Raw genomic sequence first — 15,184 nt, forward strand, 5'->3', positions numbered from 1 at the left:
TTCTCCAGTCTGTATGTAAATTGAGATGTCTTCCTGTCCCATCTTTCATGCAGATGAGTCTGGGGGAGTTCTCTGTTCTTCATTCTGTATGCTAATGGAGATGTCTTAATCTTGTCACCCTTGTCACGAGGGATCTAGGTGTGTCTCCCAACACCCTTCACCGCTCTCTGCAAGTTTTCTCCTCTAATGAGTTTTGGTTTAAGCAGAGGCGGAGCGGGGGGGAGTGGTGTCTTTCCTGAGTCAGGCTGGATACTGCACCTGGTTCCCCAAAAACACAGAGGTGTCTGGTATCAATCCTCCTGGCTGGGGGCTGGGGGGTGTCTTCCCCTTGCCTGGCAGCACAAAGGAAGCAGCAGAAAGATTGGTGCTGGTGTCAGGGACACCTGGACAGAAGGAGGATTTTCTTAACCCCCAGGCCCACGTCACAGCCCTTCAGGAAAGGGGGCTGGAGAAGAATTCAGTCCTGGGGGTGAGGATGTCAGGTTGACCCCAAGAGGGGATCTGGCCTTCTTGCATATGTGCAGCCCTGGGGTTGGGAGACAGCTCCAGACAGGGCCTGCCAACGTGCAGGAGCCCCCTGCATCCTCCCCTCACCAGAGTCTGTGACACCCAGGGCTGTCCCTCACCTGCTGTCCAGGTGGGGCCTCAAAGTATGGTGATGTGAACATGCAAACACTGGGGGGAGAGGTTCCTGGTTACCATGACCAGGGCCTTCCCTAGGGGGTGCGGGGCCTGGGACAACCCCTCGCTCCAAGACAGGCTCAGCCCCACCTCTTCCTGTCCCTCAGCACTCCACCTCTTTCCCAAGCTCCCGATGCTGCTCTGCCCCCACCCCACCTCTTCCCACCCTGCTCCACCCCCATTCCAACCTTCCCCCAAGCCCCCTTTTTCGAGCGACTTGCAAGCCGGCAGAGTGGAGCAGGCTTCATTGCCCACTTGCCAGCACACAGGTATACAGGAAGACTTATAGGTAAAACACACCCATCTGCAGACAATTGTCCTGGTTAATGGGAGTCATCAAGATTCCAAAGCCCCATTAATGGCCCACACTTTGCATAATTGCAATAAGGCCCTCAGAGTTATCTCTCAGATTTCTACTTTCAGATACAAGAGTGATACATTTATACAAATAGGATGATCACACTCAGTAGATTGTGATAGACAGTCCTGTGCCACCTTATAGACTAACAGATGTATTGGAGCATAAGCTTTTGTGGGTTAATACCCACTTCATCAGATGCAGAAGCTTTGTAATGATATCTGTGGCAAATTGCCGGTACTGTTATGTTGGGTCTTACGCTTTCTCTTCTTTGGGGAAGGTTCAGGGCATCATTATTTGCCTCTGAAACTGTATTTTAATTACCCCACTAGTATCCTTGAGGAGAGGGAGGGACCTGGGCCCACCCTCTTCTCCAGGTCCCAACCCAGGGGCCCTGAGGTTTGTGGTGAACCACTTGAACTAGCAGTTTCTTCCTGTAACGGTCCGGTGCTGGTGCTCGTCCCTTTCAGGCGCGGTGAGGAGCCAGAGCGCCTCGCTACACAGCAGCAATCTGTCCAGGGCTCAGACCCCTCAGATGCATGGCGATTAGAAGCTTTGTAATGATACCTTACAAGAGACCTTATGTATGAAACATATTCCAGTCACATTACATTCACTCATTAGCATATTTTTATAACATCATGTAGACTGAAATGTCACACAAGCAGGAGGGTCGGAATCCTGACCAACGGTTATTTATCCTGAGCAGAGTGGGGGCTGTTACTGGCTCCTGCAAACCCAGCAGTTATATCTTTGAATTTTTTTTCTCCACTCCCCTAGGACCAAGCCCCAGCACCTGTCTCTTTAGGAGGCCTCTTAACTGCTTCTGACTCCAAACTCTGTTGTACCAAATTATCCTTAACTTCTCCTGACTCCAATCCACAATCCTTCAGCAGCCCTAAAGCTGCTGGAGCAGCACCAAACCCGAAAGACCACGGACTGTCTCCCACAAAGCTCCATTTATGTTAAACCCCTTACAAGTGGACTGAAGTGCCTCCCTTCCCTGGAAGGCACCCTGTCCCCAAAGACACCTTCTTCTGCTCCCCGTTTACGAAGGAGAGTGGGATCCTCAGCCACCCCCATCCCTCCGGGTCCCCTAACGCTACCCCTCATTTCCCTCTTAATCTCATCCCAGGTTGACCCCCGTAACTGGAATGGGTCCTGATTCTTTCGTATCCCTTAATCCAAAATATCCATTACTCCGGCTTGCCAGAACCCACAACTCCCATCACAAGAGTCTGCCAGAATAACCCCCTCCGAGCAACTACGCACGCTGTTGGGAAGGGGGACTGTAGTGGGGTGCTTACCCCACTCCTACTCTGAAGGGCTTAAAACAGCCCTGGGAGAGGCCTGTGGCAGGGAAAGCAGCTGCTAGGCTGATTGGGGAAGCAGCTGCAGCTGGGCCATGCCCCAATCAGGCCTCAGCTGGTCCTACAGAGGAGGCTGGGAGCTAGGAGCTCAGCAGTCTCCCTATGTTCAGGGAGAGTAGCCAGGTATCTGGAGAGGAGCAGGGCTGGGGAAAGGGCAAGGGAGCTGGGGAGTTCTGGTCTAGGAAAATCCCAGGCTGCAAGCCTGATAAGGCCTATTAGATACTGGGTTGCAGGGGTAGCCACTGATGAGATGCCCAAATCTTAACAACCAGTTCCCTAAAAGAAAATTTGATTTAAGGGATGTTCATCCACAGTATGTATTTTTGTACCTTTCTCCAGAGGTGAAAGTAAGCGGGTATGGGCTGGTACGGAGGGCTGGTAAGAAAAGCAGACTGGCTGAGGGAGGGAAAAGCCTGCCCCCTGCATAAGAATAGTTTAAACTCAGCTGTTCCCTTGGGGTTAGGAGCGGTTTCTGGCATCCTTGTTAATTTCACTCACAATAGCTGGGGGGAGTGGGGAGGGTGTGTTTGACCATGGCAGTGGCAGTCCTTGTCTGCCCCCGGGATGAGGGCATCTTGTCTCCAATACTAATATACACAACAAATACAAGCATTTGGCTGCACAGCTTAAATCCAGAGCTAATAAAAGCAGGTGGAAGGGGAAAACTCACTGTCACATTGGTTTCTCATCTCCTCCTTCCCCCTCCTCCAGCCAGGCTGCAGATAAGGCTCTGCATTCCTCGCCCCCAGCAGGGGTTCTTCTTTAGGCACTAGCTTGCAGTAGGGACACTGGCTGAGTTGCCTGCTGCTGCTGCTGCCTGTGTAAGAACAGTTTAAACTCAGCTGTTCCCTGCACAGTTCAGCCCCCAGGGTTAGACACCATTTCTGGCATCCTTGTTAATTTTACTCCCAGTTGTTATTGTTGGGGAGGGGAGGGTGTGTGTGACCATAGCAGGGGCAGTTCTTTTCTGCTCCCGGGATGAGGGGATCTCCTATACCCAAAAAACACAATCAAAATCAGGAACCATTTCCAAGTTCAATCTATCCCATTCCTTCCCCAGCAGAGGATCATGGTTGTGATGTCCAAACTGCTTGCAGATCCTCTTTGAAATGTTACTGAACCGCACAGGGAACAGCTGAGTTTAAACCGGGGATTGGCAACCTACGGCACATGTGCTAAAGGTGGTACGCAGGGCAGACAAATCCCATTCCCAGTGCTTGTGATCAGGGAACAGACATCAGGGCTCCCAGGTGCTGCACAGACCATGACTGAGATCGGGACCCCATATTGCCCTAGGTGCTGTACAAACCCTGGCCAACACTGAGACACCCAGGGAGTTCCCCTCAATTTCTTTGAGCCTCTGCTGCCCAAGTTCTTCTGACCCCATCTGAATCACCCTCCTCCCTCGCAAAAACCCACCTTTCCAAACAGTCCTCCTTTCCCTGCCCCCTAATTCTGCTTTCACACCCTGGGACCATCTCCTCTCCCCCTCCAGGTGAAGCAGAAATGGAGGGAACTTCAGCCACTCGAGACAGCCCCAGCAAGCGCTGCAGCCCGCCTAGGCGGGTATTTGCAGACACAGGAAGGGAGCAGCTGGATGCGGTGGGTGCTGGGAAGAAGGAGACAGGAGAAGAAAACCCAGAGACTGGGGGCGGGGTTCTGGCACAGAGCAGATTCTGCTGCTGCCTCCGTGTGACTCGGGGCCCGGGCTGAGCAGCTGCTGCTTCCCAGGGTCTGTGCAGGGGACATCCCGGCATTAAAGCTCTTTCCCTGCCAGGCCAGGCGGCCTGGGCCGTTCTCCAGGGGAACCAGCCTCCTGGAGCCCCGGACTCTGCCACCATCAGCTCCAGGGCCAGAGACTCCAGGTGAGCGAGAGCCCCCGGGGGAGGGGCAGGAAAGTGACTCTCCGCCCCCGGATCCGCAGCTGTTGCAGCCCCCGGGAACCTGCTCCCTGGTTGCCCATGTGCTGCCAGCAGCGGTGGAGCCGCCCGAGCCAGAGCAGAGCCGCTGTTCTCAGCTGCGGCCAGGATCTGCCCCCGCAGGAAACTGACTCTCTGCTCAGGGGAACCTGGGAGAAGCCTGGGAGCTGCCTCAGCCCCAGTGGAGCTGCAGCATGATCCGCCCCGGCCCCACTGGGATGGGGGGAGGGGCGGAGACTGGGGTCCGGCGGGGGCGCGGGGCACTGTATTAAATTGCTCCCAATTGCAATGTGCTACTCCCGGGCACTGAGCATGCTCAGTAACAGCTGTTGAAGCCGCTGCCCTTCTCCCTGCCCGTGTCAGCCGTAACGTTCCGCTGAGTGCTAGTTCCAGGGGCTGGAAAGGGGCGATGGCAGCAACAGGGAGCAGGGGGGTGCCAGGGGCTGAGCAGGGGGTGGAAATTGACTTGTCGGGGGGGGGGGTGTCAAGCAGCTGGAGGCATGGTCAAGAGGGGGCTAAAGGGCAAAATCAGGGCTGGGGGGAGGAGCAGGAGTTGAGCTCGTGCTGAGGCACTGGCAGAGGCCCCCCCCTTTGGTGTGGGGGGAGGTGTCAGAAAGCGGGGAGAGGAGAAGCCGGAGTTGCAGGGAGAGGAAGGTCATGGGGGGGGTGGTTGAACTGTCTCTGTGCAGCTAGGACATTCCCATGGGAGGGGTGGGGCAGGTGAGTTAACTGGATCCTTTCCCTGTTTTTGCCACTTCCTCCCACATACAAATTCTCTCAAGTTTTTCCTTTGTTCTCATTATCACACGTGGCTATAAAATCCAGGGAGATTTCCCCCCCAATGATCAGCTCTCTAGTCTCGCCTGATTTTGCCCTGTTCTCTCCATAATTCTCAAATGTCAATTTAAAATCTCTCTCATGGAGGGATTTTCCCACCCATTTTATCTGCAGCAATTTGTCCTTGTTTGGATGGGAAATTGTTACCCTGAGTCATTCCCCAAAACATGGCTGCCCGTGGGGTGGGGATGGGATGAGATGCATGTTCTCTGCCAGGGCGGGGAAGAGAGTTGTATGTGTCCCCCATGGAAACTGCCCAGACCTCATTTCCCAATCCCACCTGCTGCCCCCTTCCTTTGTCCAGGGGGCCCTCCAGCTCCCCCTCCCTTGCCCTCTTAAATCAGCTCCTCAAAGGGCTCCCTCCGAGCTGCCCATGTGAATGGTGGCAGTGGGGGGAACCATCACTTTGTGTTTATGTATTGGACAGTCATAAAATCCAGTCAAACAGTCCACCCTTTCTCTCTAGTTATTTCACAGCAAAATAAAATCCCCTCAGATCTTGGTGTTTTTCTGTCATGTTATCAAATATGTAGTTTGTGACACATTTTCTCTGCAAATCTCAAAGGTCGATATGAAATACCCTAAACATTTGTCCCACTTTTCTTTAGTTGTCTATTTCTAATTGAATATGAGGGGGTAATAATAATCTGTGGTGTTATACCTATCTCCTAGAACTGGAAGGGACCCTGAAAGGTCACAGTACAGCCCCTTGCCTTCACTAGCAGGACCAAGTACTGGTTTTGCCCCATATCCCTAAGTGGCCCCTCAAGGATTAAACTCACAACAGATCAATGCTCAAACCACTGAGCTACCCCTCCCGATTGCTTCCCAATAAGCTAAGATGTAGCCACCTCGGGTGGATCCATGGTGGCCATTATTTGTTAGTGACAGGGCATGGTCATTTCTTACCTACTTTGTCCCTCCAGACCTTCCATTCTCCTGTTAAAGAAGCACCCCCCAGTGATCCTCTGCCTGTGTGACTGGCCAGCAGGGGGCAGTGATAACTTTCTATCATCAGGCACTGTGAGGTAACACTGTTGCTGGAGAGAGGGGGCATATCTGTGTGGGGCGATTGCAGCTGGAACTGAAGGGGCATTGTGGTAGGGGGAGGTCTCTGGGTGGCTGAACAGGGGGTACCCTAGTTAGGTTGGTGGGTTCTGGAGGTTTGGGGTTTCAGGGGATGGTTCTGATGTGCCAAGCCCTGAGGCTATGGATCCTGGAGGTGGGTATTGCTAGTGGCCTGTTGGCTGCAGAACAGTGGGAGTGGGTGTCTCTTGGCGAGGCGGGACAGGGGGTTAGAGGGAACCTGGTGCTGTGCCAGGGGCTCGGTCTGGACTTCCCCCGTAGACTCCTGGGGTCGCTGCCATGCCCAGTGCACAGAGTGTGTGTGGGAGAATCCCCCATGCTAGGCCAGGGGTGCCACTGTAAAGCATCAGGGGATCCTGCAGGGGGGAGGAGGGGGTGCCAGGCAAAGGGCAGGGCAGATCCTGCTGGAGGGCAGGCAGGAGTCCTAGGCAGACAGTGAAGGACTGAGTTCCCAGTAGGGGGGTCCCTTTTGAGGTGGTGTCTGGCTGCTGGGGGCTCGTGGTGGTGGGTGGGTCCCAGGGAATATCGATGGGGGCTCTGGGGACTGCTCCTGACCTCACTTCTTCTCTCTGATTAGCTTATACCAGAATCCTGGCTCCAAGCACTTCCTGGCATTCCCCGGCGAGGCCCAGTCACCGTGATAACTTTCTATCCACTTATGAAACACGGTGAGGGTGAACTCATAGATTTTGCTTTTCTCCTCTCTTGAAAACTGCAGGAACTTCCGGTTCCGTAGGGAAAATTTGTTCCTTGAGTCCTTGTCCTAGATCTGGGGAATGAGGGAGTGGGAAGGGGGTCAGCATTGCTGCACAATGGTCTCTTCCACAGCATTCTGGACTCTTTCTTTCTGAAATCTGGTTTCATAGAGATCATTGTTAATTCAGAGTCACTGCATGGAAAGACAAGGAGTGACTCCAGATGGACAAATGAGATCAGCAATTCTCCCTGTGAGGAGGGGCTCTCATTAGCTGCTCTCCACAGTGAGCTAAAGGAGGGAAGGCTGCTGAAATGCTCTGTCCCTCTCTGCTCAGGATATTGGGGTTCAGCTTCCTGGGTCAGAGGCTGCAGCCTCCATTGTGATCTGGGAGACCAGGCTTAGCAGCTGCTGCTCTCCCAGAGGGGGTTCTGTGCTGAAAAGTGACCTTAATGAAAGCTTCTTCTCTGCCAGGCCCAGGTGAACAAGAAAAGGAGCGGTCAGAGGAAAAGCCAGTTCCTGACTCCATATTCCCCCTGCTGGGGTGTGGCTACCCTGGGGTCAGTGGCTGAGGGAATCCCCCCCACAGTGACTCCTTGGGTTCTGCTCTTTTCTAGCCTTGTGTTCAGAGACTTTGTTATGGGATGGAGGGATGGAGAAGGGAGGTTAAAAATGTGTCTGTGGGCTTAACCTGACAGGAGGGTCTACACTGTAATAAAGAGATTGAGCATTTTCCCAGCATGGCAGAATGTAGGATGTCTGTCTGCAGGGAAAGAGCCTGGGGGAATCGTGATGTGAAATGAACTAAAATCGGTCCTGAAACCTCCACCACTGCCCTTCTCACCCTGCCAGGCTGCAGAATGATGTCCATGTTCCGCTCCAGCTCATCCCATCCTCTCATGGGAGAGGGAAGAGAAATGGCTGCAGAGGAGGCAGCTCAGGTAGGAATTATCGGTAGTGGCTGGTGGGTTCCTGCTGGGCGAGAGGGACAGCAAATACACCGGAGATGGGAAGATTTGCACAGTCTGGTTTGGAGGTTGAACTAGGGTAGGAAATTCACTGGGTAGGGAAGGGAGGAGGCCAGGGTGCAGCAAACCTACTGGGAGTTGTTTAATAAGTGGCCTAGATTCTAGGAACAGACTCATGAGGTTTGGAGGTGGAAATGCCCTAAGTTGTGAAACAGAAAATAACCCGCCTATATGAGGCTAGGAAAACTGACCAGACTCCCAGTGCTGGAGCCTGATCCAAGTAACCAGCGGCTGCTGTGAGATATGAAAGGGGCACCCAGTGATGAAGTTTAGGGGAGATTCCCCTCCCTTCATATCCAGCTCCTCAGAATGAGGAGGGTGTTGGGCTTCCTAGCAGGGACCTCTCCCTGGATCCTGCTAGGGGCTCCATCTGCTGTTGTGGCTGGTAGGTGTGTGATGGATCTGCTGGGAGAGACAAGGGGCTCCCTCTTCTTGTCCTCACCCTGGTGCTTCCTGGGTGCTCTGAGAGGGGTGGGGGTGGGACTCTGTTGACTGCAAGCTACCCAGTGCTTCTGTTTGGCTCCTCTCCCCCACGAATAGTGGGGCTGTGAATGGGGCAGCAGGTACTAAGTGTTGGACCCTTGCTCTTTCAGGAGCTGGTGACCTTTGAGGAGGTGGCTGTGTATTTCACCAGGGAAGAGGGGGCTCTGCCGAATCCTGCTCAGAGGGCCCTCTACAGGGATGTCATGCAGGAGAACTATGAGAACATGACCTCTCTGGGTAAGGATTCCTGTGCCCTCAGTTATTAGAAGGGAAATGAAGAGATAAGGTTCATGCGAGCCCCACAATGCCACGTCTGCTCTGCCCTGTTTCAGTGTCCCCCAATGTGCCAGTGACACACACACTACCAGAGACCCTCCTCTGCTCTATCCAGACCAGAATGTGCTTGGGGTGTAACAAGCAGGCTGCAGGAGTCAGAGCTGCTGGTCCAGGGTTACCTGTCACACAGACACTCAGGGTGTCCTTGAATGCTGGCTGGGAGTATCCAGACAAGGGATCTTCAGCAGCAGAACATCGAAACTCACCCAGGATTGCAGATGACACAACTCCTCACTGCTCTGGATCGCACCCCAGCATGTGAAAATGGCCTAGGTTGATAGTGAAGCTTCTTGACACATGGAAAAGACTTGCTCTCCCATCTCCATGTCTAATAGCCATAATCTCTCTTCTCTGCAGGCTCCTTGGATCTTGGAGTCTCTCGTTCCCAAAGTCACATGATCTGATTCTTATGTTTCACATTCTGCTTTTCTAGACTAATTAGAGTCTGTTGTTCCTGAATTATAACTTCTAATTACCCAGTGTTCTCCACAGCCAAGTTCTGGCAGTCAGTGGCTAGGGACATCATACCTGTCCATCCTGGGTAATCGCCATTCATGGACCGATCCTCCATAAATGTATCTTGTTCTTTTTTTGACCCCTCTTCTAGTCTTGGCCTTCACAACATCCTCTGGCAAAGAGTTCCACAGGTTGATAGTGCGTTGTGTGAAGAAATACTTCCTTTGGTTTGTTTTAAATCTGCTGTCTGTTACTTTCATTGGGTGACTCCTAGTTCTTGTGTTATGAGGAGGAGTATATAACACTTCCTTATTTAGTTCTCCACAGCAATCTTGATTTTATAGACTTCTGTCATAGCTCCTGTTCTTCGTCTCTTTTCCAAGCTGAAAAGTCTCAGTTTTTTAAATCTCTCCTCATACGGAAGCTGTTCCAAATCCCTAATAATTTTTGTTGCCCTTTTCTGAACCTTTTCCAATTCCAATATATCTTTTTTGAGATGAGGTGATGACATCTGCACACAGTATTCAAGATGTGGGGGTACCAGGGATTTATACAGAGGCAATATGATATTTTCTGTTTTATTATCTATCCCTTTCTTAATGATTCCCAACATTCTGTTCGCTTTTTGACTGCTGCTGCACATTGAGTGGATGTTTTCAGAGAACTATCCACAATGACGCCAAGATCCATCTCTTGAGTGGAAAAAACTAATTTAGACCCCATCATTTAATAAGTGTAGTTGGGATTATGTTTTCCAATGGGCTGCACTATGTGCTATCCTGACATCTAGTACTGCTGAGATCCTGCTGTGACAGGTTTGGTCACAGAGACCTCCCTGGGACTGTCCCCTGGTGTGCTCAGACTTCCTCTGAGCCCGTTTTCTATGCCAGTAAGTCTAAGCCTAATACACTAAGAAACTGATTTATAGATCTTTCAATAAGCTCCTTTCACAGACATGACTCCTTCCTAGTCTGGGTCCAGCAATCACTCATACCACCGTAGTTACTGTCCTTTGTTCCACTTTCTTTCAGGTATTTCTTGGGGGTGGAGAGGCCATCTCTTGAGCCACCTGAAACAAAAAAATAGAGTGGTTTCCAGGGCCTTTTATATTCTTTCTCTTGTTGGAGGAAACCCCTTTGTTCTCCTGTGCAAAATCACAGCAACAAGATGGAGTTTGTCACCATGTGGTCAAGTCACATGTCCATGAATGATTTAGCTTTCTGCAGGCTGACGCCATTGTTTACATGCTAGTTTGAATGTTCCCAGGAAAGCTCAGATGTAGATTGCCATCTCCCAAAGTCCATTGTCAATTAAATGAGACTGAGCTCTTACTGAGAATAGTCCTGTCTCAAGAAGCTGAGCAAATGCTCCACTGAGAATACTTAGCGTCAAGCACATTGAGATACAAGTACATGGCCAATATTCATAACTTCAAATACAAAAATGATACACACATATAAACAGCATAATCATAACCAGCAAACTACAACTTTTCCATAGACGCCCCACTTGGCCTCCTCTGTACAAGACCTGGTGCAACCATAGGACCCGATTGCAACAATGATCTATACGGTCACAGTTCATGTCAATAATGTTACACCTGCATTAATGATATCCCTTCCCTTCCTGTTCCTTACTCTACTGAACCCCATCAGCCCATGCTTACTGTTCCTAGCTTCCCCAGGACTCTCCCATTGTCTGTGGACTTCTCTGTCAGCAAGAAGCAGTGCCAGGGAGACTTGCCCTTTCTCTGGAATTTTGGATTTCTGAGACATGGATTTACTTTCTCTGTGTTGTAAGAGGCTTTGTCATAATGAGTGTCTGTGACATTACCCAGAGTACAATCTGGACTGTTTAACAGCTGTCACCTCAGTTCTCCAACTTGGGATGCCTTTTCCACTGTTTTACTGTGAGAACAGCCCCTCTTGGCCAGTTAACATAGTCTCCAGCACATAACTCTCTACCAGCTACACAGTATTGAGTGCTGCTAGTTAGCCACTCAGGATAACACCAGCAAATTCTCAAGTGCTAGATTTTCCCCCAGAAATGTGCACCTTGCACTGTCCATGCTCCTGAACAAGACAAACTCATATGAAGTCTGTTGTTTCATCAGTGGAAAATGACATGCACCAGCCTTATTATCCAAAATGGAATTTCTCACACACTTTAATCTTAATTTTCTGCTTGGAGGGATAGCTCAGTGTTTTGAGCATTGGTCTTCTAACTCCTGGGTTGTGAGTTCAGTCCTTGGGGGGGCCACTTAGGGATCTGGGGTAAAACTAGTGCTTAATCCTGCTACTGAAGGCAGGGGGCTGGACTCGATGACCTTTCAAGGTCCTTTCCACTTCTATGAGAGAGGTATAACTCCATATATTATAACAAGATTAAATACCAAAAAAAAAAAAAAGATTCTATGTGACTACAAGTAATGAGGCATGAAAGTCAGAATTGTTTACAAAAGAAATGCAAAGATAAAACACAAACTAATGTCTAACTTAACAAGCTAAAAAGAATTCAAAGCAAATGTTTCTCTCACCACGTGCTCTGACAGGCTGGCTTGTTTTCAGTTAGGACTCTTCTCTAACCCCTACTCCTGCCCAGGTTCAGTTCTTCAGGAATTGTTTTCATGAGGAGATGGAAAAGTGGGAGAGAGAGAGAGTCTCAAGTGTTTTCCCCACCTCTTTTTATTATTCAGTCCTTTGTACTAGAAACATCATCAGTTTTCACCTGAGTCATGGTGGCAGGCTGTCTGTTGTGGATGTGACCTTCAAGCCTTCCCTGTGATGCAATGTAAATATCTTGTTCACACCTTCCCATTGCCGGAGAATAGCTATTTCACCAGCTGTTTGCCTTGCTGTCTCTGAGGGAACTGGTCTGTGGGTGTTCCCCAGAGCTGTAACATTTTCAGTAATACCATAAAGTAAAACCTCATCACTTTACATACGGTGTTGCTACGCATATTTTAACGGGAGGATAATATTCAGTAAATTATGAGTTTTCAAATGATATCTCACAAGCCATACTTGTTCACTGCTTTACTAAGTGTCACACTGTATGGAATTGGGAGACACTATATTATTATTATTATTATTATTATTATTATTATTATTATTAATACCAATATTATAAAATTGCAGTGAATCATGCTAGCTATGCTGTGTAAGGTATCTGTGAAACTATTATGATTTGCCAAGTATGAGAATCTTGTTTCTATGTTTGTCTCACCTTTGTATTGTGAGTTATAGATGTGCAGGGTATATCTGTATTTCCAGACTTGTGCAATGTTTCTGGGAGACACTTCCAGGCAGAGTGGCATTAGCACTGCCTAACCTGTTTGATGGCCCATGAAGGGTCCTCAGCTGTACCACCTTGAGCCTCAGAAAGAGCCAGAATTTACGAATGTACATTGCCACAGAGCCACAGTAATATGTAATGATTATATTCGTATATTTTTATGTGTATGTGTGTATAGATATAGATATGGGATTTCTGGCAATTTCTGGCTTTCAACAATTCCCTTGAAGTTTGGTTTGTGTTCAGTTGTGCCCACACGCAGCAGTTCTCTTAAGTGGCTGACTGTCAAAACGGATCAGTGCTTGGATTTCACGTTTGAGTGTCGAGAAAACAGACTCACAAAGATAGGTCGAGGCAAATATTGAGATTCATTTTAGGGCTGCACCTCTGATGTTGGCATATTTATCCTTTGGTACAGATTGCCAGAAAGTAAGGGTGCCTCTGTGTCTTCTGAAAAGATTTCAATCTGTCATCTTCCAAAAGTTCTGTTATTTCCATCTGGGATGATGCTTCATCAGTGACTAAAGGGGGGCTTTAGACAATTGGCTTCAGCACTAAAAGGTCTTTTCTGCTGCAAATCTTGGAATCTTTCCTCAAAACTGTCCTTAAGATCTCTAATCAGGCTCACATATCTAGTTGTGCTCCACTTTAGGGGTTCTGCTGCATCATTTTTTGATCTGTCTGGAAGTTGTGACATTGAGGGAAAGTGTGTCGGCTCTCCCTCAAGCATTTGTCTGTGAAACAACTGCAATTTGTTCATGAACACAAACACAGCTTGCACTGGGTCAGACAGCAGCCACAATTTTTCTTCTAAGTCCACATTTAGTTTATGCAAATGCAGCTTCATGTCTGCAAGAAATGCCAAGTCTAGAACCCATCCCGGATCTGTAAGTTCAGGGTGCATTCTGTGCTTCTCCTCCATAAACAATTTTACTGGAGCTCAAAAAAATGGGAATTAACTTTACCTCTCGAGAGCAATCAAACTGCACAGTGAAATCGGCAGGGGAGTCATCTTCATCCAGTTCTTCAGTTAGATTTTGAAATTGTCTGTGATTAAGTGCATTTGAGGGAATGAAATTCAGAATGTGCAAAACAGGTTTCATGACGTGATCAAATTTGAGATATATATATAAATCAGTTGCTCTCGATGAATAGTAGCGAATTGTCCAAAATTCAGGAAAGCTCTTGTTAGACTTACAAAGCCCTACTAATCCATTCATCAATCCCCACATGGATGAGCCCCGTCTGTTGCAATGGCAGTTAGCCTCTGTAAAGGCAAGTGGCTTTTTGTAACTACCAACATCAGCACCTCCTGTAGAGCTCATCCCCAAGTTCTGTCCTTCAGTGACACGATATCGAGGAGTTCTTCCCTTACAACACAGTCATCAGACACAGTGCGGACAAATACCGATAATATTTATCCTGTGCATGGCATGATTCATCCAAAGCGATGCTCAAATACTTAGTTGCGAGTGCAGTTGTGATTCGATGTCACTGTTCAGGTTGGAGATTCTGCATTCTGTTGTGTGATGTGAAAGGTGCAGGCCAGACATTTTCTTCTGTAGATTCTCGTTCTCTGGTGAGAGGATTAAAATCACATCAGAGAGGCACGTTTTTATACGCTCTTCTTCAGAGTAGGGCTTTTTCACATGAGCTATGTGCCAAACTACATCATAGGAGGCTAACATTACAGTCTGCGATCGGTTGGCGCATCTGGTGAAGAACTGGACTTCTATATATGTTTATTTTTTCAAAGTTTTCAGTTTTGAAGTGCAGAGTTCAGAACCTCATGGGAATTCTCGATCCATATGTGCATGGCTAGAAGCGAAATGACGCTGCAGGTTTGAAGATTTGAACTGAGACACACACATCTGGCAAAGAAGACACGTGGCCTTACGATTACGTTTAACAAAAAAGTCCTTATTCTCCCACTCCTGTTGGAATCCTCCATTTTCATCTCTGTATTTTCTTTCCTGTGTGCACTTGCCTTCCATTGTTAGGTGGTGTAAGAAAACTTTTGATTAAAAATTTCCACACCAGCTAGTCACTGTGTCATTTATTCAAGGAGACACTGGTGCCGGTTAGGGGTGCTGGACCCTTGGCTCTGTCTCAGGCCCTGCCCCCCCCACTCCACCCCTTTTCCCAAGTCCCCATCGCCTCTTCCCCCCCTCCCCTGAGTGAGCCATGTCCTCACTTCCCCTTGAGCCTGCTGTGCATCGCAGAACAGCTGATCGCAGTGGGCGGGAGGCACTGGGATGAGGGAGGGATGAGGCTGCACACAGCATCCTTGCTCCTCCCCCGCAGTGCCGCCTCAATGCTGTGGAACAGCTGATCACGGCGGGCAAGAGCACGGGGGAGGGAGGAGGAGGCTCTGATCAATGGGGGCCAACAGTGACTGGGAGGCACGGGGGGGAGGGAAGGGGGCCTGATAGGGATGCCAATTGGTGCTGGACAACCACAATTTTTTCGTCAGTCGGCTCCTAGCAGGAGTTGCATATTATCTTCTGAAGAGCCGCATGCGGCTCCAGAGCCACAGGTTGGCCATCTCTGACCTGTAGAATGAACCCACGGAAAAGACCAAGGGGATCCACCTATTGAGTCAGCCTGCCCTGACCTTGGCATTTTCAGTGAGGACTGTCCCA

At 49.4% G+C, this 15,184-nt stretch overlaps 1 protein-coding gene and 2 long non-coding RNA genes across 3 annotated transcripts in view; 2 read left to right on the plus strand and 1 right to left on the minus strand.

Annotated features, from left to right (window-relative positions):
• LOC115650666 (zinc finger protein 501-like) overlaps window positions 1–15,184 on the minus strand; it is a 1,041,190-nt gene that overhangs the window by 908,314 nt on the left and 117,692 nt on the right. The window lies entirely within an intron of this gene.
• On the plus strand, window positions 977–1,676 carry LOC115650687. The gene is made up of 3 exons (XR_004000196.1): window positions 977–1,154; window positions 1,192–1,193; window positions 1,590–1,676. It is a non-coding gene; the product is annotated as an uncharacterized LOC115650687 (long non-coding RNA).
• LOC115650686 lies at window positions 3,975–7,837 on the plus strand. The gene is made up of 4 exons (XR_004000195.1): window positions 3,975–4,274; window positions 6,092–6,193; window positions 6,829–6,919; window positions 7,798–7,837. It is a non-coding gene; the product is annotated as an uncharacterized LOC115650686 (long non-coding RNA).

Source organism: Gopherus evgoodei, chromosome 4 (assembly GCF_007399415.2).
Source record: "Gopherus evgoodei ecotype Sinaloan lineage chromosome 4, rGopEvg1_v1.p, whole genome shotgun sequence".
In the NCBI taxonomy this organism is placed as follows: domain Eukaryota; kingdom Metazoa; phylum Chordata; order Testudines; family Testudinidae; genus Gopherus; species Gopherus evgoodei.